The sequence below is a fragment of the Primulina tabacum genome, chromosome 10, assembly GCF_025594145.1.
Source record: "Primulina tabacum isolate GXHZ01 chromosome 10, ASM2559414v2, whole genome shotgun sequence".
Lineage (NCBI taxonomy): Eukaryota > Viridiplantae > Streptophyta > Magnoliopsida > Lamiales > Gesneriaceae > Primulina > Primulina tabacum.
Window position 1 is genome coordinate 39,055,802 of NC_134559.1, and position 19,054 is coordinate 39,074,855.

General features: G+C 44.7%; 22 non-coding genes and 1 pseudogene across 22 annotated transcripts; all 23 read left to right on the forward strand.

Moving 5' to 3' along the window:
* The first annotated feature begins 419 nt into the window (after positions 1 to 419).
* LOC142512030 (5S ribosomal RNA) lies at positions 420 to 540 on the forward strand (annotated as a pseudogene).
* Positions 541 to 1,220: 680 nt separating this feature from the next.
* Positions 1,221 to 1,339, forward strand: LOC142516800 (5S ribosomal RNA). Its single transcript, XR_012812575.1, has one exon. It is a non-coding gene; the product is annotated as a 5S ribosomal RNA (ribosomal RNA).
* A 685-nt stretch (positions 1,340 to 2,024) lies between these two features.
* LOC142513396 (5S ribosomal RNA) lies at positions 2,025 to 2,146 on the forward strand. The gene has a single exon (XR_012809345.1). It is a non-coding gene; the product is annotated as a 5S ribosomal RNA (ribosomal RNA).
* A 685-nt stretch (positions 2,147 to 2,831) lies between these two features.
* LOC142509139 (5S ribosomal RNA) lies at positions 2,832 to 2,951 on the forward strand. The gene has a single exon (XR_012807326.1). It is a non-coding gene; the product is annotated as a 5S ribosomal RNA (ribosomal RNA).
* A 684-nt stretch (positions 2,952 to 3,635) lies between these two features.
* LOC142509111 (5S ribosomal RNA) lies at positions 3,636 to 3,754 on the forward strand. The gene has a single exon (XR_012807299.1). It is a non-coding gene; the product is annotated as a 5S ribosomal RNA (ribosomal RNA).
* A 674-nt stretch (positions 3,755 to 4,428) lies between these two features.
* Positions 4,429 to 4,547, forward strand: LOC142516861 (5S ribosomal RNA). Its single transcript, XR_012812632.1, has one exon. It is a non-coding gene; the product is annotated as a 5S ribosomal RNA (ribosomal RNA).
* A 685-nt stretch (positions 4,548 to 5,232) lies between these two features.
* Positions 5,233 to 5,351, forward strand: LOC142513237 (5S ribosomal RNA). Its single transcript, XR_012809195.1, has one exon. It is a non-coding gene; the product is annotated as a 5S ribosomal RNA (ribosomal RNA).
* Positions 5,352 to 6,034: 683 nt separating this feature from the next.
* On the forward strand, positions 6,035 to 6,153 carry LOC142515972 (5S ribosomal RNA). The gene has a single exon (XR_012811792.1). It is a non-coding gene; the product is annotated as a 5S ribosomal RNA (ribosomal RNA).
* An 817-nt stretch (positions 6,154 to 6,970) lies between these two features.
* On the forward strand, positions 6,971 to 7,089 carry LOC142516862 (5S ribosomal RNA). Its single transcript, XR_012812633.1, has one exon. It is a non-coding gene; the product is annotated as a 5S ribosomal RNA (ribosomal RNA).
* A 683-nt stretch (positions 7,090 to 7,772) lies between these two features.
* On the forward strand, positions 7,773 to 7,891 carry LOC142515984 (5S ribosomal RNA). The gene has a single exon (XR_012811803.1). It is a non-coding gene; the product is annotated as a 5S ribosomal RNA (ribosomal RNA).
* A 683-nt stretch (positions 7,892 to 8,574) lies between these two features.
* On the forward strand, positions 8,575 to 8,693 carry LOC142516863 (5S ribosomal RNA). The gene has a single exon (XR_012812634.1). It is a non-coding gene; the product is annotated as a 5S ribosomal RNA (ribosomal RNA).
* A 685-nt stretch (positions 8,694 to 9,378) lies between these two features.
* LOC142514341 (5S ribosomal RNA) lies at positions 9,379 to 9,497 on the forward strand. The gene has a single exon (XR_012810238.1). It is a non-coding gene; the product is annotated as a 5S ribosomal RNA (ribosomal RNA).
* Positions 9,498 to 10,182: 685 nt separating this feature from the next.
* Positions 10,183 to 10,301, forward strand: LOC142516864 (5S ribosomal RNA). The gene has a single exon (XR_012812635.1). It is a non-coding gene; the product is annotated as a 5S ribosomal RNA (ribosomal RNA).
* A 973-nt stretch (positions 10,302 to 11,274) lies between these two features.
* On the forward strand, positions 11,275 to 11,393 carry LOC142513292 (5S ribosomal RNA). Its single transcript, XR_012809246.1, has one exon. It is a non-coding gene; the product is annotated as a 5S ribosomal RNA (ribosomal RNA).
* Positions 11,394 to 12,077: 684 nt separating this feature from the next.
* LOC142513072 (5S ribosomal RNA) lies at positions 12,078 to 12,196 on the forward strand. Its single transcript, XR_012809038.1, has one exon. It is a non-coding gene; the product is annotated as a 5S ribosomal RNA (ribosomal RNA).
* Positions 12,197 to 12,880: 684 nt separating this feature from the next.
* On the forward strand, positions 12,881 to 12,999 carry LOC142515874 (5S ribosomal RNA). Its single transcript, XR_012811694.1, has one exon. It is a non-coding gene; the product is annotated as a 5S ribosomal RNA (ribosomal RNA).
* A 683-nt stretch (positions 13,000 to 13,682) lies between these two features.
* LOC142510108 (5S ribosomal RNA) lies at positions 13,683 to 13,800 on the forward strand. Its single transcript, XR_012808240.1, has one exon. It is a non-coding gene; the product is annotated as a 5S ribosomal RNA (ribosomal RNA).
* Positions 13,801 to 14,484: 684 nt separating this feature from the next.
* On the forward strand, positions 14,485 to 14,603 carry LOC142515996 (5S ribosomal RNA). The gene has a single exon (XR_012811814.1). It is a non-coding gene; the product is annotated as a 5S ribosomal RNA (ribosomal RNA).
* Positions 14,604 to 15,287: 684 nt separating this feature from the next.
* On the forward strand, positions 15,288 to 15,405 carry LOC142511197 (5S ribosomal RNA). The gene has a single exon (XR_012808719.1). It is a non-coding gene; the product is annotated as a 5S ribosomal RNA (ribosomal RNA).
* Positions 15,406 to 16,088: 683 nt separating this feature from the next.
* On the forward strand, positions 16,089 to 16,208 carry LOC142516784 (5S ribosomal RNA). The gene has a single exon (XR_012812560.1). It is a non-coding gene; the product is annotated as a 5S ribosomal RNA (ribosomal RNA).
* Positions 16,209 to 16,891: 683 nt separating this feature from the next.
* LOC142517002 (5S ribosomal RNA) lies at positions 16,892 to 17,014 on the forward strand. The gene has a single exon (XR_012812766.1). It is a non-coding gene; the product is annotated as a 5S ribosomal RNA (ribosomal RNA).
* A 683-nt stretch (positions 17,015 to 17,697) lies between these two features.
* On the forward strand, positions 17,698 to 17,815 carry LOC142508543 (5S ribosomal RNA). The gene has a single exon (XR_012806751.1). It is a non-coding gene; the product is annotated as a 5S ribosomal RNA (ribosomal RNA).
* A 682-nt stretch (positions 17,816 to 18,497) lies between these two features.
* Positions 18,498 to 18,616, forward strand: LOC142509177 (5S ribosomal RNA). Its single transcript, XR_012807363.1, has one exon. It is a non-coding gene; the product is annotated as a 5S ribosomal RNA (ribosomal RNA).
* The last annotated feature ends 438 nt before the right edge of the window (positions 18,617 to 19,054 follow it).

A 19,054-nucleotide genomic window follows, 5' to 3' on the forward strand; every position in this document is an offset into this window, starting at 1 on the left:
GCTTCCGTTTCCTCGAGAAAACTGCTTAGGAAGTCCGAAATTCGATTCCGGTTCCATTTTATCGTATCCAAGGCATAATAATAGCTTTACATTCGCTATTTTCTTCTTCTTATTTTTTTCTATTTTCTGGGAACATTTAGCGATTTTTGTTGTCGTGAGCCGGTACTGTGCGGAAGAGTATGACGCAGATTACTCCGGAGACGGTTAACTCATTAAAAACAATTATTTCGACTGTTTTAGCCATAATTTACGTAAACGATCGCGACACGAGGACTTCATAGGGAGGTCACCCATCCTAGCTCTGCCATCGCGCTTAATTTCATGTTTCAGATTGGGCGAGACCAGTCCCGCGTGTTGTCCATCGCCGCTTGCTCCACACGTACTCGAGGGATATAAAAATAAACATCCAACTCAATGTCGGGTGCGATCATGCCAGCACTAATGCACCGGATCCCATCAGAACTCCTTAGTTAAGCGTGCTTCGTCGAGAGCAGTACTAGGATGGGTGAGACCCCCTGGGAAGTCCTCGTGTTGTAGCCTTTTTCATGTTTTTATATTTTTGATTACTTGTTGACAGACGATTTTCGGCTCAAATCATCTGAATCTCGATCGGGACCAGATAAGACGTTAAATCAATGTTGCTCGGGCACTGCCGGATTTGGACAAAATTGTATCCTAATTTGATTGTAAACAGGCAAACGAACGAGACTCATTAATCCGCAATGAGCTGGAGAGATTTTAGCCGAATTCCTTCTCTAAGACCCTCTAATTTGCGATTTTCCGCTTCTGTTAAGCTTCCGTTTCCTCGAGAAATCCACTTAGGAAGTCCGGAATTCGATTTCGATTTCATTTTATCGTATCCCAGGCATAATTATAGCTTTACATTTGCTATTTTCTTATTCTTTTTTTTTTCTACTTTCTGGAAACATTTAGCGATTTTTGTTGTCGTGAGCCGGTTCTGTGCACAAGGGTATGACGCAGATTACTCCGGAGACGGTTAACTCATTAAAAACAATTATTTCGACTGTTTTAGCCATAATTTACGTAAACGGTTGCGACACGAGGAATTCCCAGGGAGGTCACCCATCCTAGATCCGACATCGCGCCATAACGATTAACTTGATGGTTCTGATTGGGCGAGAGCAGTGCCGCGTGTTGTCCATCGCCGCCCGCTCCACACGTACTCGAGGGATATAAGAATAAACATCCCACTCAATGTTGGGTGCGATCATACCAGCACTAATACACCGGATCCCATCAGAACTACGAAGTTAAGCGTGCTTGGGCGAGAGCTATACTAGGATGGGTGACCCACTGGGAAGTCCTCGTGTTGCACCCTTTTTCGTGTTTTTCTATTTTTGATTACTTGTTGACAGACGATTTTCGGCTCAAATCATCTGAATCTCGATCGGGACCAAATAAGACATGTGAAATGAAAGTAGCTCGGGCACTGCCGGATTTGGACAAAATTGTAGGCTAATTTGATTGTAAACGGGCAATCGGACGAGACTCATTACTAAGCAATGAGCTGACGAGATTTTAGCCGAATTCCTTCTCTAAGACCCTCTAATTTGCGATTTACCGCTTCTGTTAAGCTTTCGTTTCCTCGAGAAATCCGCTTAGGAAGTTCGAAATTCGATTCCGGTTCCATTTTATCGTATCCGAGGCATAATAATAGCTTTACATTCGTTATTTCCTTCTTCTTATTTTTTTTTCTATTTTCTGGGAACATTTATCGATTTTTGTTGTCGTGAGCCGGTTCTGTGCGGAAGGGTATGACGCAGATTACTCCCGAGACGGTTAACTCATTAAAAACAATTATTTCGACTGTTTTATCCATAATTTACGTAAACGGTCGCGACACGAGGTCTTCCCAGGGAGGTCACCCATCCAAGCTCTGCCATCGCGCCAGAACGCTTAACTTCATGGTTATGATTGGGCGAGAGCAGTGCCGCGTGTTGTCCATCGCCGCCCGCTCCACACGTACTCGAGGGATATAAGAATAAACATCCCACTCAATTGTCGGGTGCGATCATACCAGCACTAATGCACCGGATCCCATCAGAACTCCGAAGTTAAGCAGCGTGCTTGGGCGAGAGCAGTACTAGGATGGGTGACCCCCTGGGAAGTCCTCGTGTTGCACCCTTTTTCGTGTTTTTCTATTTTTGATTACTTGTTGACAGACGATTTTCGGCTCAAATCATCTGAATCTCGATCGGGACCAGATAAGACATGTGAAATGAAAGTAGCTCGGGCACTGCCGGATTTGGACAAAATTGTAGGCTAATTTGATTGTAAACGGGCAAACGGACGAGACTCATTACTACGCAATGAGCTGACGAGATTTTAGCCGAATTCCTTCTCTAAGACCCTCTAATTTGCGATTTACCGCTTCTAGTTAAGCTTTCGTTTCCTCGAGAAATCCGCTTAGGAAGTTCGAAATTCGATTCCGGTTCCATTTTATCGTATCCCAGGCATAATAATAGCTTTACATTCGTTATTTCCTTCTTCTTATTTTTTTTTCTATTTTCTGGGAACATTTATCGATTTTTGTTGTCGTGAGCCGGTTCTGTGCGGAAGGGTATGACGCAGATTACTCCCGAGACGGTTAACTCATTAAAAACAATTATTTCGACTGTTTTATCCATAATTTACGTAAACGGTCGCGACACGAGGTCTTCCCAGGGAGGTCACCCATCCAAGCTCTGCCATCGCGCCAGAACGCTTAACTTTATGGTTATGATTGGGCGAGAGCAGTGCCGCGTGTTGTCCATCGCCGCCCGCTCCACACGTACTCGAGGGATATAAGAATAAACATCCCACTCAATGTCGGGTGCGATCTTACGAGCACTAATGCACCGGATCCCATCAGAACTCCGAAGTTAAGCGTGCTTGGGCGAGAGCAGTACTAGGATGGGTGACACCCTGAGAAGTCCTCAGTGTTGCACCCTTTTTCGTGTTTTTCTATTTTTGATTACTTGTTGACAGACGATTTTCGGCTCAAATCATCTGAATCTCGATCGGGACCAATAAGACATGTGAAATGAAAGTAGCTCGGGCACTGCCGGATTTGGACAAAATTGTAGGCTAATTTGATTGTAAACGGGCAAACGGACGAGACTCATTACTACGCAATGAGCTGACGAGATTTTAGCCGAATTCCTTCTCTAAGACCCTCTAATTTGCGATTTACCGCTTTCTGTTAAGCTTTCGTTTCCTCGAGAAATCCGCTTAGGAAGTTCGAAATTCGATTCCGGTTCCATTTTATCGTATCCGAGGCATAATAATAGCTTTACATTCGTTATTTCCTTCTTCTTATTTTTTTTTCTATTTTCTGGGAACATTTATCGATTTTTGTTGTCGTGAGCCGGTTCTGTGCGGAAGGGTATGACGCAGATTACTCCCGAGACGGTTAACTCATTAAAAACAATTATTTCGACTGTTTTATCCATAATTTACGTAAACGGTCGCGACACGAGGTCTTCCCAGGGAGGTCACCCATCCAAGCTCTGCCATCGCGCCAGAACGCTTAACTTCATGGTTATGATTGGGCGAGAGCAGTGCCGCGTGTTGTCCATCGCCGCCCGCTCCACACGTACTCGAGGGATATAAGAATAAACATCCCACTCATTGTCGGGTGCGATCATACCAGCACTAATGCATCGGATCCCATCAGAACTCCGAAGTTAAGCGTGCTTGGGCGAGAGCAGTACTAGGATGGGTGACCCCCTGGGAAGTCCTCGTGTTGCACCCTTTTTCGTATTTTTCTATTTTTGATTACTTGTTGACAGTCGTCTCAAATCATCTGAATCTCGATCGGGACCAAATAAGACATGTGAAATGAAAGTAGCTCGGGCACTGCCGGATTTGGACAAAATTGTAGGCTAATTTGATTGTAAACGGGCAAACGGACGAGACTCATTACTACGCAATGAGCTGACGAGATTTTAGCCGAATTCCTTCTCTAAGACCCTCTAATTTGCGATTTACCGCTTCTATTAAGCTTTCGTTTCCTCGAGAAATCCGCTTAGGAAGTTCGAAATTCGATTCCGGTTCCATTTTATCGTATCCCAGGCATAATAATAACTTTACATTCGTTATTTCCTTCTTATTTTTTTTTCTATTTTCTGGGAACATTTATCGATTTTTGTTGTCGTGAGCCGGTTCTGTGCGGAAGGGTATGACGCAGATTACTCCCGAGACGGTTAACTCATTAAAAACAATTATTTCGACTGTTTTATCCATAATTTACGTAAACGGTCGCGACACGAGGTCTTCCCAGGGAGGTCACCCATCCAAGCTCTGCCATCGCGCCAGAACGCTTAACTTTATGGTTATGATTGGGCGAGAGCAGTGCCGCGTGTTGTCCATCGCCGCCCGCTCCACACGTACTCGAGGGATATAAGAATAAACATCCCACTCAATGTCGGGTGCGATCTTACGAGCACTAATGCACCGGATCCCATCAGAACTCCGAAGTTAAGCGTGCTTGGGCGAGAGCAGTACTAGGATGGGTGACACCCTGAGAAGTCCTCGTGTTGCACCCTTTTTCGTGTTTTTCTATTTTTGATTACTTGTTGACAGACGATTTTCGGCTCAAATCATCTGAATCTCGATCGGGACCAGATAAGACATGTGAAATGAAAGTAGCTCGGGCACTGCCGGATTTGGACAAAATTGTAGGCTAATTTGATTGTAAACGGGCAAACGGACGAGACTCATTACTACGCAATGAGCTGACGAGATTTTAGCCGAATTCCTTCTCTAAGACCCTCTAATTTGCGATTTACCGCTTCTGTTAAGCTTTCGTTTCCTCGAGAAATCCGCTTAGGAAGTTCGAAATTCGATTCCGGTTCCATTTTATCGTATCCCAGGCATAATAATAGCTTTACATTCGTTATTTCCTTCTTCTTATTTTTTTTTTCTATTTTCTGGGAACATTTATCGATTTTTGTTGTCGTGAGCCGGTTCTGTGCGGAAGGGTATGACGCAGATTACTCCGGAGACGGTTAACTAATTTAAAACAATTATTTCGACTGTTTTATCCATAATTTACGTAAACGATCGCGACACGAGGTCTTCCCAGGGAGGTCACCCATACTACCTCTGCCATCGCGCCAGAACGCTTAACTTCGTGGTTATGATTGGGCGAAAGCAGTGCCGCGTGTTGTCCATCGCCGCCCGCTCCACACGTACTCGAGGGATATAAGAATAAACATCCCACTCAATGTCTGGTGCGATCATACCAGCACTAATGCACCGGATCCCATCAGAACTCCGAAGTTAAGCGTGCTTGGGCGAGAGCAGTACTAGGATTGGTGACACCCTGAGAAGTCCTCGTGTTGCACCCTTTTTCGTGTTTTTCTATTTTTGATTACTTGTTGACAGACGATTTTCGGCTCAAATCATCTGAATCTCGATCGGGACCAGATAAGACATGTGAAATGAAAGTAGCTCGGGCACTGCCGGATTTGGACAAAATTGTAGGCTAATTTGATTGTAAACGGGCAATCGGACGAGACTCATTACTAAGCAATGAGCTGACGAGATTTTAGCCGAATTCCTTCTCTAAGACCCTCTAATTTGCGATTTACCGCTTCTGTTAAGCTTTCGTTTCCTCGAGAAATCCGCTTAGGAAGTTCGAAATTCGATTCCGGTTCCATTTTATCGTATCCGAGGCATAATAATAGCTTTACATTCGTTATTTCCTTCTTCTTATTTTTTTTTCTATTTTCTGGGAACATTTATCGATTTTTGTTGTCGTGAGCCGGTTCTGTGCGGAAGGGTATGACGCAGATTACTCCGGAGACGGTTAACTCATTAAAACAATTATTTCGACTGTTTTATCCATAATTTACGTAAACGGTCGCGACACGAGGTCTTCCCAGGGAGGTCACCCATCCAAGCTCTGCCATCGCGCCAGAACGCTTAACTTCATGGTTATGATTGGGCGAGAGCAGTGCCGCGTGTTGTCCATCGCCGCCCGCTCCACACGTACTCGAGGGATATAAGAATAAACATCCCACTCAATGTCGGGTGCGATCATACCAGCACTAATGCACCGGATCCCATCAGAACTCCGAAGTTAAGCGTGCTTGGGCGAGAGCAGTACTAGGATGGGTGACCCCCTGGGAAGTCCTCGTGTTGCACCCTTTTTCGTGTTTTTTCTATTTTTGATTACTTGTTGACAGACGATTTTCGGCTCAAATCATCTGAATCTCGATCGGGACCAATAAGACATGTGAAATGAAAGTAGCTCGGGCACTGCCGGATTTGGACAAAATTGTAGGCTAATTTGATTGTAAACGGGCAAACGGACGAGACTCATTACTACGCAATGAGCTGACGAGATTTTAGCCGAATTCCTTCTCTAAGACCCTCTAATTTGCGATTTACCGTTCGGATTTGGACAAAATTGTATGCTAATTTGATTGTAAACGGGCAAACGGACGAGACTCATTGCTACGCAATGAGCTGACGAGATTTTAGCCGAATTCCTTCTCTAAGACCCTCTAATTTGCGATTTAACGCTTCTGTTAAGCTTTCGTTTCCTCGAGAAATCCGCTTAGGAAGTTCGAAATTCGATTCCGGTTCCATTTTATCGTATCCGAGGCATAATAATAGCTTTACATTCGTTATTTCCTTCTTCTTATTTTTTTTTTCTATTTTCTGGGAACATTTATCGATTTTTGTTGTCGTGAGCCGGTTCTGTGCGGAAGGGTATGACGCAGATTACTCCCGAGACGGTTAACTCATTAAAAACAATTATTTCGACTGTTTTATCCATAATTTACGTAAACGGTCGCGACACGAGGTCTTCCCAGGGAGGTCACCCATCCAAGCTCTGCCATCGCGCCAGAACGCTTAACTTCATGGTTATGATTGGGCGAGAGCAGTGCCGCGTGTTGTCCATCGCCGCCCGCTCCACACGTACTCGAGGGATATAAGAATAAACATCCCACTCAATGTCGGGTGCGATCTTACGAGCACTAATGCACCGGATCCCATCAGAACTCCGAAGTTAAGCGTGCTTGGGCGAGAGCAGTACTAGGATGGGTGACACCCTGAGAAGTCCTCGTGTTGCACCCTTTTTCGTGTTTTTCTATTTTTGATTACTTGTTGACAGACGATTTTCGGCTCAAATCATCTGAATCTCGATCGGGACCAAATAAGACATGTGAAATGAAAGTAGCTCGGGCACTGCCGGATTTGGACAAAATTGTAGGCTAATTTGATTGTAAACGGGCAAACGGACGAGACTCATTACTACGCAATGAGCTGACGAGATTTTAGCCGAATTCCTTCTCTAAGACCCTCTAATTTGCGATTTACCGCTTCTGTTAAGCTTTCGTTTCCTCGAGAAATCCGCTTAGGAAGTTCGAAATTCGATTCCGGTTCCATTTTATCGTATCCCAGGCATAATAATAGCTTTACATTCGTTATTTCCTTCTTCTTATTTTTTTTTCTATTTTCTGGGAACATTTATCGATTTTTGTTGTCGTGAGCCGGTTCTGTGCGGAAGGGTATGACGCAGATTACTCCGAGACGGTTAACTCATTAAAAACAATTATTTCGACTGTTTTATCCATAATTTACGTAAACGGTCGCGACACGAGGTCTTCCCAGGGAGGTCACCCATCCAAGCTCTGCCATCGCGCCAGAACGCTTAACTTCATGGTTATGATTGGGCGAGAGCAGTGCCGCGTGTTGTCCATCGCCGCCCGCTCCACACGTACTCGAGGGATATAAGAATAAACATCCCACTCAATGTCGGGTGCGATCATACCAGCACTAATGCACCGGATCCCATCAGAACTCCGAAGTTAAGCGTGCTTGGGCGAGAGCAGTACTAGGATGGGTGACCCCCTGGGAAGTCCTCGTGTTGCACCCTTTTTCGTATTTTTCTATTTTTGATTACTTGTTGACAGACGATTTTCGGCTCAAATCATCTGAATCTCGATCGGGACCAATAAGACATGTGAAATGAAAGTAGCTCGGGCACTGCCGGATTTGGACAAAATTGTAGGCTAATTTGATTGTAAACGGGCAAACGGACGAGACTCATTACTACGCAATGAGCTGACGAGATTTTAGCCGAATTCCTTCTCTAAGACCCTCTAATTTGCGATTTACCGCTTCTATTAAGCTTTCGTTTCCTCGAGAAATCCGCTTAGGAAGTTCGAAATTCGATTCCGGTTCCATTTTATCGTATCCCAGGCATAATAATAGCTTTACATTCGTTATTTCCTTCTTCTTATTTTTTTTTCTATTTTCTGGGAACATTTATCGATTTTTGTTGTCGTGAGCCGGTTCTGTGCGGAAGGGTATGACGCAGATTACTCCCGAGACGGTTAACTCATTAAAAACAATTATTTCGACTGTTTTATCCATAATTTACGTAAACGGTCGCGACACGAGGTCTTCCCAGGGAGGTCACCCATCCAAGCTCTGCCATCGCGCCAGAACGCTTAACTTCATGGTTATGATTGGGCGAGAGCAGTGCCGCGTGTTGTCCATCGCCGCCCGCTCCACACGTACTCGAGGGATATAAGAATAAACATCCCACTCAATGTCGGGTGCGATCTTACGAGCACTAATGCACCGGATCCCATCAGAACTCCGAAGTTAAGCGTGCTTGGGCGAGAGCAGTACTAGGATGGGTGACACCCTGAGAAGTCCTCGTGTTGCACCCTTTTTCGTGTTTTTCTATTTTTGATTACTTGTTGACAGACGATTTTCGGCTCAAATCATCTGAATCTCGATCGGGACCAGATAAGACATGTGAAATGAAAGTAGCTCGGGCACTGCCGGATTTGGACAAAATTGTAGGCTAATTTGATTGTAAACGGGCAAACGGACGAGACTCATTACTACGCAATGAGCTGACGAGATTTAGCCGAATTCCTTCTCTAAGACCCTCTAATTTGCGATTTACCGCTTCTGTTAAGCTTTCGTTTCCTCGAGAAATCCGCTTAGGAAGTTCGAAATTCGATTCCGGTTCCATTTTATCGTATCCCAGGCATAATAATAGCTTTACATTCGTTATTTCCTTCTTCTTATTTTTTTTTTCTATTTTCTGGGACATTTATCGATTTTTGTTGTCGTGAGCCGGTTCTGTGCGGAAGGGTATGACGCAGATTACTCCGGAGACGGTTAACTCATTTAAAACAATTATTTCGACTGTTTTATCCATAATTTACGTAAACGATCGCGACACGAGGTCTTCCCAGGGAGGTCACCCATCCTAGCCTCTGCCATCGCGCCAGAACGCTTAACTTCAGTGGTTATGATTGGGCGAGAGCAGTGCCGCGTGTTGTCCATCGCCGCCCGCTCCACACGTACTCGAGGGATATAAGAATAAACATCCCACTCAATGTCTGGTGCGATCATACCAGCACTAATGCACCGGATCCCATCAGAACTCCGAAGTTAAGCGTGCTTGGGCGAGAGCAGTACTAGGATGGGTGACACCCTGAGAAGTCCTCGTGTTGCACCCTTTTTCGTGTTTTTCTATTTTTGATTACTTGTTGACAGACGATTTTCGGCTCAAATCATCTGAATCTCGATCGGGACCAGATAAGACATGTGAAATGAAAGTAGCTCGGGCACTGCCGGATTTGGACAAAATTGTAGGCTAATTTGATTGTAAACGGGCAATCGGACGAGACTCATTACTACGCAATGAGCTGACGAGATTTTAGCCGAATTCCTTCTCTAAGACCCTCTAATTTGCGATTTACCGCTTCTGTTAAGCTTTCGTTTCATCGAGAAATCCGCTTAGGAAGTTCGAAATTCGATTCCGGTTCCATTTTATCGTATCCGAGGCATAATAATAGCTTTACATTCGTTATTTCCTTCTTCTTATTTTTTTTTCTATTTTCTGGGAACATTTATCGATTTTTGTTGTCGTGAGCCGGTTCTGTGCGGAAGGGTATGACGCAGATTACTCCGGAGACGGTTAACTCATTAAAAACAATTATTTCGACTGTTTTATCCATAATTTACGTAAACGGTCGCGACACGAGGTCTTCCCAGGGAGGTCACCCATCCAAGCTCTGCCATCGCGCCAGAACGCTTAACTTCATGGTTATGATTGGGCGAGAAGCAGTGCCGCGTGTTGTCCATCGCCGCCCGCTCCACACGTACTCGAGGGATATAAGAATAAACATCCCACTCAATGTCGGGTGCGATCTTACGAGCACTAATGCACCGGATCCCATCAGAACTCCGAAGTTAAGCGTGCTTGGGCGAGAGCAGTACTAGGATGGGTGACACCCTGAGAAGTCCTCGTGTTGCACCCTTTTTCGTGTTTTTCTATTTTTGATTACTTGTTGACAGACGATTTTCGGCTCAAATCATCTGAATATCGATCGGGACCAGATAAAACATGTGAAATGAAAGTAGCTCGGGCACTGCCGGATTTGGACAAAATTGTAGGCTAATTTGATTGTAAACTGGCAAACGGACGAGACTCATTACTACGCAATGAGCTGACGAGATTTTAGCCGAATTCCTTCTCTAAGACCCTCTAATTTGCGATTTAACGCTTCTGTTAAGCTTCACCCTGGGAAGTCCTCGTGTTGCACCCTTTTTCGTGTTTTTCTATTTTTGATTACTTGTTGACAGACGATTTTCGGCTCAAATCATCTGAATCTCGATCGGGACCAGATAAGACATGTGAAATGAAAGTAGCTCGGCCACTGCCGGATTTGGACAAAATTGTATGCTAATTTGATTGTAAACGGGCAAACGGACGAGACTCATTGCTACGCAATGAGCTGACGAGATTTTAGCCGAATTCCTTCCTAAAGACCCTCTAATTTGCGATTTAACGCTTCTGTTAAGCTTTCGTTTCCTCGAGAAATCCGCTTAGGAAGTTCGAAATTCGATTCCGGTTCCATTTTATCGTATCCGAGGCATAATAATAGCTTTACATTCGTTATTTCCTTTTTCTTATTTTTTTTTTCTATTTTCTGGGAACATTTATCGATTTTTGTTGTCGTGAGCCGGTTCTGTGCGGAAGGGTATGACGCAGATTACTCCCGAGACGGTTAACTCATTAAAAACAATTATTTCGACTGTTTTATACATAATTTACGTAAACGGTCGCGACACGAGGTCTTCCCAGGGAGGTCACCCATCCTAGCTCTGCCATCGCGCCAGAACGCTTAACTTCATGGTTATGATTGGGCGAGAGCAGTGCCGCGTGTTGTCCATCGCCGCCCGCTCCACACGTACTCGAGGGATATAAGAATAAACATCCCACTCAATGTCGGGTGCGATCATACCAGCACTAATGCACCGGATCCCATCAGAACTCCGAAGTTAAGCGTGCTTGGGCGAGGGCAGTACTAGGATGGGTGACACCCTGAGAAGTCCTCGTGTTGCACCCTTTTTCGTGTTTTTCTATTTTTGATTACTTGTTGACAGACGATTTTCGGCTCAAATCATCTGAATCTCGATCGGGACCAAATAAGACATGTGAAATGAAAGTAGCTCGGGCACTGCCGGATTTGGACAAAATTGTAGGCTAATTTGATTGTAAACGGGCAAACGGACGAGACTCATTACTACGCAATGAGCTGACGAGATTTTAGCCGAATTCCTTCTCTAAGACCCTCTAATTTGCCATTTACCGCTTTTGTTAAGCTTTCGTTTCCTCGAGAAATCCGCTTAGGAAGTTCGAAATTCGATTCCGGTTCCATTTTATCGTATCCCAGGCATAATAATAGCTTTACATTCGTTATTTCCTTCTTCTTATTTTTTTTTCTATTTTCTAGGAACATTAATCGATTTTTGTTGTCGTGAGCCGGTTCTGTGCGGAAGGGTATGACCCAGATTACTCCGGAGACGGTTAACTCATTGAAAACAATTATTTCGACTGTTTTATCCATAATTTACGTAAACGGTCGCGACACGAGGTCTTCCCAGGGAGGTCACCCATCCTAGCTCTGCCATCGCGCCAGAACGCTTAACTTCATGGTTATGATTGGGCGAGAGCAGTGCCGCGTGTTGTCCATCGCCGCCCGCTCCACACGTACTCGAGGGATATAAGAATAAACATCCCACTCAATGTCGGGTGCGATCATACCAGCACTAATGCCCCGGATCCCATCAGAACTCCGAAGTTAAGCGTGCTTGGGCGAGAGCAGTACTAGGATGGGTGACCCCCTGAGAAGTCCTCGTGTTGCACCTTTTTTCGTGTTTTTCTATTTTTGATTACTTGTTGACAGACGATTTTCGGCTCAAATCATCTGAATCTCGATCGGGATCCAGATAAACATGTGAAATGAAAGTAGCTCGGGCACTGCCGGATTTGGACAAAATTGTAGGCTAATTTGATTGTAAACGGGCAAACGGACGAGACTCATTACTACGCAATGAGCTGACGAGATTTTAGCCGAATTCCTTCTCTAAGACCCTCTAATTTGCGATTTACCGCTTCTGTTAAGCTTTCGTTTCCTCGAGAAATCCGCTTAGGAAGTTCGAAATTCGATTCCGGTTCCATTTTATCGTATCCCAGGCATAATAATAGCTTTACATTCGTTATTTCCTTCTTCTTATTTTTTTTTCTATTTTCTGGGAACATTTATCGATTTTTGTTGTCGTGAGCCGGTTCTGTGCGGAAGGGTATGACGCAGATTACTCCGGAGACGGTTAACTCATTAAAAACAATTATTTCGACTGTTTTATCCATAATTTACGTAAACGGTCGCGACACGAGGTCTTCCCAGGGAGGTCACCCATCCTAGCTCTGCCATCGCGCCAGAACGCTTAACTTCGTGGTTATGATTGGGCGAAAGCAGTGCCGCGTGTTGTCCATCGCCGCCCGCTCCACACGTACTCGAGGGATATAAGAATAAACATCCCACTCAATGTCGGGTGCGATCTTACGAGCACTAATGCACCGGATCCCATCAGAACTCCGAAGTTAAGCGTGCTTGGGCGAGAGCAGTACTAGGATGGGTGACCCCCTGAGAAATCCTCGTGTTGCACCGTTTTTCGTGTTTTTCTATTTTTGATTACTTGTTGACAGACGATATTCGGCTCAAATCATCTGAATCTCGATCGGGACCAGATAAGACATGTGAAATGAAAGTAGCTCGGGCACTGCCGGATTTGGACAAAATTGTAGGCTAATTTGATTGTAAACGGGCAAACGGACGAGACTCATTACTACGCAATGAGCTGACGAGATTTTAGCCGAATTCCTTCTCTAAGACCCTCTAATTTGCCATTTACCGCTTTTGTTAAGCTTTCGTTTCCTCGAGAAATCCGCTTAGGAAGTTCGAAATTCGATTCCGGTTCCATTTTATCGTATCCCAGGCATAATAATAGCTTTACATTCGTTATTTCCTTCTTCTTATTTTTTTTTCTATTTTCTGGGAACATTATCGATTTTTGTTGTCGTGAGCCGGTTCTGTGCGGAAGGGTATGACGCAGATTACTCCGGAGACGGTTAACTCATTGAAAACAATTATTTCGACTGTTTTATCCATAATTTACGTAAACGGTCGCGACACGAGGTCTTCCCAGGGAGGTCACCCATCCTAGCTCTGCCATCGCGCCAGAACGCTTAACTTCATGGTTATGATTGGGCGAGAGCAGTGCCGCGTGTTGTCCATCGCCGCCCGCTCCACACGTACTCGAGGGATATAAGAATAAACATCCCACTCAATGTCGGGTGCGATCATACCAGCACTAATGCACCGGATCCCATCAGAACTCCGAAGTTAAGCGTGCTTGGGCGAGAGCAGTACTAGGATGGGTGACCCCCTGGGAAGTCTCGTGTTGCACCTTTTTTCGTGTTTTTCTATTTTTGATTACTTGTTGACAGACGATTTTCGGCTCAAATCATATGAATCTCGATCGGGATCAGATAAAACATGTGAAATGAAAGTAGCTCGGGCACTGCCGGATTTGGACAAAATTGTAGGCTAATTTGATTGTAAACGGGCAAACGGACGAGACTCATTACTACGCAATGAGCTGACGAGATTTAAGCCGAATTCCTTCTCTAAGACCCTCTAATTTGCGATTTACCGCTTCTGTTAAGCTTTCGTTTCCTCGAGAAATCCGCTTAGGAAGTTCGAAATTCGATTCCGGTTCCATTTTATCGTATCCCAGGCATAATAATAGCTTTACATTCGTTATTTCCTTCTTCTTATTTTTTTTTCTATTTTCTGGGAACATTTATCGATTTTTGTTGTCGTGAGCCGGTTCTGTGCGGAAGGGTATGACGCAGATTACTCCGGAGACGGTTAACTCATTAAAAACAATTATTTCGACTGTTTTATCCATAATTTACGTAAACGGTCGCGACACGAGGTCTTCCTAGGGAGGTCACCCATCCTAGCTCTGCCATCGCGCCAGAACGCTTAACTTCGTGGTTATGATTGGGCGAAAGCAGTGCCGCGTGTTGTCCATCGCCGCCCGCTCCACACGTACTCGAGGGATATAAGAATAAACATCCCACTCAATGTCGGGTGCGATCATACCAGCACTAATGCACCGGATCCCATCAGAACTCCGAAGTTAAGCGTGCTTGGGCGAGAGCAGTACTAGGATGGGTGACCCCCTGGGAAGTCCTCGTGTTGCACCCTTTTTCGTGTTTTTCTATTTTTGATTACTTGTTGACTGGACGATTTTCGGCTCAAATCATATGAATCTCGATCGGGACCAGATAAAACATGTGAAATGAAAGTAGCTCGGGCACTGCCGGATTTGGACAAAATTGTAGGCTAATTTGATTGTAAACGGGCAAACGGACGAGACTCATTACTACGCAATGAGCTGACGAGATTTTAGCCGAATTCCTTCTCTAAGACCCTCTAATTTGCGATTTACCGCTTCTGTTAAGCTTTCGTTTCCTCGAGAAATCCGCTTAGGAAGTTCGAAATTCGATTCCGGTTCCATTTTATCGTATCCCAGGCATAATAATAGCTTTACATTCGTTATTTCCTTCTTCTTATTTTTTTTTCTATTTTCTGGGAACATTTATCGATTTTTGTTGTCGTGAGCTGTTTCTGTGCGGAAGGGTATGACGCAGATTACTCCGGAGACGGTTAACTAATTTAAAACAATTATTTCGACTGTTTTATCCATAATTTACGTAAACGATCGCGACACGAGGTCTTCCCAGGGAGGTCACCCATCCTACTCTGCCATCGCGCCAGAACGCTTAACTTCGTGGTTATGATTGGGCGAAAGCAGTGCCGCGTGTTGTCCAACGCCGCCCGCTCCACACGTAGTCGAGGGATATAAGAATAAACATCCCAATCAATGTCGGGTGCGATCATACCAGCACTAATGCACCGGATCCCATCAGAACTCCGAAGTTAAGCGTGCTTGGGCGAGAGCAGTACTAGGATGGGTGACCCCTGGGAAGTCCTCGTGTTGCACCCTTTTTCGTGTTTTTCTATTTTTGATTACTTGTTGACAGACGATTTTCGGCTCAAATCATCTGAATCTCGATCGGGACCAGATAAGACATGTGAAATGAAAGTAGCTCGGGCACTGCCGGATTTGGACAAAATTGTAGGCTAATTTGATTGTAAACGGGCAAACGGACGAGACTCATTACTACGCAATGAGCTGACGAGATTTTAGCCGAATTCCTTCTCTAAGACCCTCTAATTTGCGATTTACCGCTTCTGTTAAGCTTTCGTTTCCTCGAGAAATCCGCTTAGGAAGTTCGAAATTCGATTCCGGTTCCATTTTATCGTATCCCAGGCATAATAATAGCTTTACATTCGTTATTTCCTTCTTCTTATTTTTTTTTCTATTTTCTGGGAACATTTATCGATTTTTGTTGTCGTGAGCCGGTTCTGTGCGGAAGGGTATGACGCAGATTACTCCGGAGACGGTTAACTCATTAAAACAATTATTTCGACTGTTTTATCCATAATTTACGTAAACGGTCGCGACACGAGGTCTTCCCAGGGAGGTCACCCATCCTAGCTCTGCCATCGCGCCAGAACGCTTAACTTCATGGTTATGATTGGGCGAGAGCAGTGCCGCGTGTTGTCCATCGCCGCCCGCTCCACACGTACTCGAGGGATATAAGAATAAACATCCCACTCAATGTCGGGTGCGATCTTACTAGCACTAATGCACCGGATCCCATCAGAAACTCCGAAGTTAAGCGTGCTTGGGCGAGAGCAGTACTAGGATGGGTGACCCCCTGTGAAGTCCTCGTGTTGCACCTTTTTTCGTGTTTTTCTATTTTTGATTACTTGTTGACAGACGATTTTCGGCTCAAATCATCTGAATCTCGATCGGGACCAGATAAGACATGTGAAATGAAAGTAGCTCGGGCACTGCCGGATTTGGACAAAATTGTAGGCTAATTTGATTGTAAACGGGCAAACGGACGAGACTCATTACTACGCAATGAGCTGACGAGATTTTAGCCGAATTCCTTCTCTAAGACCCTCTAATTTGCGATTTACCGCTTCTGTTAAGCTTTCGTTTCCTCGAGAAATCCGCTTAGGAAGTTCGAAATTCGATTCCGGTTCCATTTTATCGTATCCCAGGCATAATAATAGCTTTACATTCGTTATTTCCTTCTTCTTATTTTTTTTTCTATTTTCTGGGAACATTTATCGATTTTTGTTGTCGTGAGCCGGTTCTGTGCGGAAGGGTATGACGCAGATTACTCCGGAGACGGTTAACTAATTTAAAACAATTATTTCGACTGTTTTATCCATAATTTACGTAAACGATCGCGACACGAGGTCTTCCCAGGGAGGTCACCCATACTACCTCTGCCATCGCGCCAGAACGCTTAACTTCGTGGTTATGATTGGGCGAAGCAGTGCCGCGTGTTGTCCATCGCCGCCCGCTCCACACGTACTCGAGGGATATAAGAATAAACATCCCACTCAATGTCGGGTGCGATCATACCAGCACTAATGCACCGGATCCCATCAGAACTCCGAAGTTAAGCGTGCTTGGGCGAGAGCAATACTAGGATGGGTGACCGGTCCCCTGGGAAGTCCTCGTGTTGCACCCTTTTTCGTGTTTTTCTATTTTTGATTACTTGTTGACAGACGATTTTCGGCTCAAATCATCTGAATCTCGATCGGGACCAGATAAAACATGTGAAATGAAAGTAGCTCGGGCATTGCCGGATTTGGACCAAATTGTAGGCTAATTTGATTGTAAACGGGCAAACGGACGAGACTCATTACTACGCAATGAGCTGACGAGATTTTAGCCGAATTCCTTCTCTAAGACCCTCTAATTTGCGATTTACCGCTTCTGTTAAGCTTTCGTTTCCTCGAGAAATCCGCTTAGGAAGTTCGAAATTCGATTCCGGTTCCATTTTATCGTATCCCAGGCATAATAATAGCTTTACATTCGTTATTTCCTTCTTCTTATTTTTTTTTCTATTTTCTGGGAACATTTATCGATTTTTGTTGTCGTGAGCCGGTTCTGTGCGGAAGGGTATGACGCAGATTACTCCCGAGACGGTTAACTCATTAAAACAATTATTTCGACTGTTTTATCCATAATTTACGTAAACGGTCGCGACACGAGGTCTTCCCAGGGAGGTCACCCATCCTAGCTCTGCCATCGCGCCAGAACGCTTAACTTCATGGTTATGATTGGGCGAGAGCAGTGCCGCGTGTTGTCCATCGCCGCCCGCTCCACACGTACTCGAGGGATATAAGAATAAACATCCCACTCAATGTCGGGTGCGATCTACGAGCACTAATGCACCGGATCCCATCAGAACTCCGAAGTTAAGCGTGCTTGGGCGAGAGCAGTACTAGGATGGGTGACACCCTGAGAAGTCCTCGTGTTGCACCCTTTTTCGTGTTTTTCTATTTTTGATTACTTGTTGACAGACGATTTTCGGCTCAAATCATCTGAATCTCGATCGGGACCAGATAAGACATGTGAAATGAAAGTAGCTCGGGCACTGCCGGATTTGGACAAAATTGTAGGCTAATTTGATTGTAAACGGGCAAACGGACGAGACTCATTACTACGCAATGAGCTGACGAGATTTTAGCCGAATTCCTTCTCTAAGACCCTCTAATTTGCGATTTACCGCTTCTGTTAAGCTTTCGTTTCCTCGAGAAATCCGCTTAGGAAGTTCGAAATTCGATTCCGGTTCCATTTTATCGTATCCCAGGCATAATAATAGCTTTACATTCGTTATTTCCTTCTTCTTATTTTTTTTTCTATTTTCTGGGAACATTTATCGATTTTTGTTGTCGTGAGCCTGTTCTGTGCGGAAGGGTATGACGCAGATTACTCCGAGACGGTTAACTCATTAAAAACAATTATTTCGACTGTTTTATCCATAATTTACGTAAACGGTCGCGACACGAGGTCTTCCCAGGGAGGTCACCCATCCTAGCTCTGCCATCGCGCCAGAACGCTTAACTTCGTGGTTATGATTGGGCGAGAGCAGTGCCGCGTGTTGTCCATCGCCGCCCGCTCACACGTACTCGAGGGATATAAGAATAAACATCCCACTCAATGTCGGGTGCGATCATACCAGCACTAATGCACGGATCCCATCAGAACTCCGAAGTTAAGCGTGCTTGGGCGAGAGCAGGTACTAGGATTGGGTGACCCCTGGGAAGTCCTCGTGTTGCACCCTTTTTCGTGTTTTTCTATTTTTGATTACTTGTTGACAGACGATTTCGGCTCAAATCATATGAATCTCGTCTGGATCAGATAAAACATGTGAATGAAAGTAGCTCGGTCACTGCGGAGTTGGACAAAATGTAGGAATTTGATTGTAACGGGCAAACGGACGAGCTCAGTAAACGCAATGAGCTGACGAGATTTAGCGAATTCTTTCTAGCCTATATATTTGCGATTTACGCTCTGTTAAGCTTCGTTTCCGCTGAAATCCGCGTAGGAAGTTCGAACCTTCGATTCAGGTTATTTTATCGTATCAAGCATATTACATTCGGACATTCGTTTTCTTCTTCTTATTTTTTTTTTTATTTTTCTGGGAACATTTATCGATTTTTGTTGTCGTGAGCCGGTTCTGTGCGGAAGGTATGACCCAGATTACTAGGCTTAACTCGGA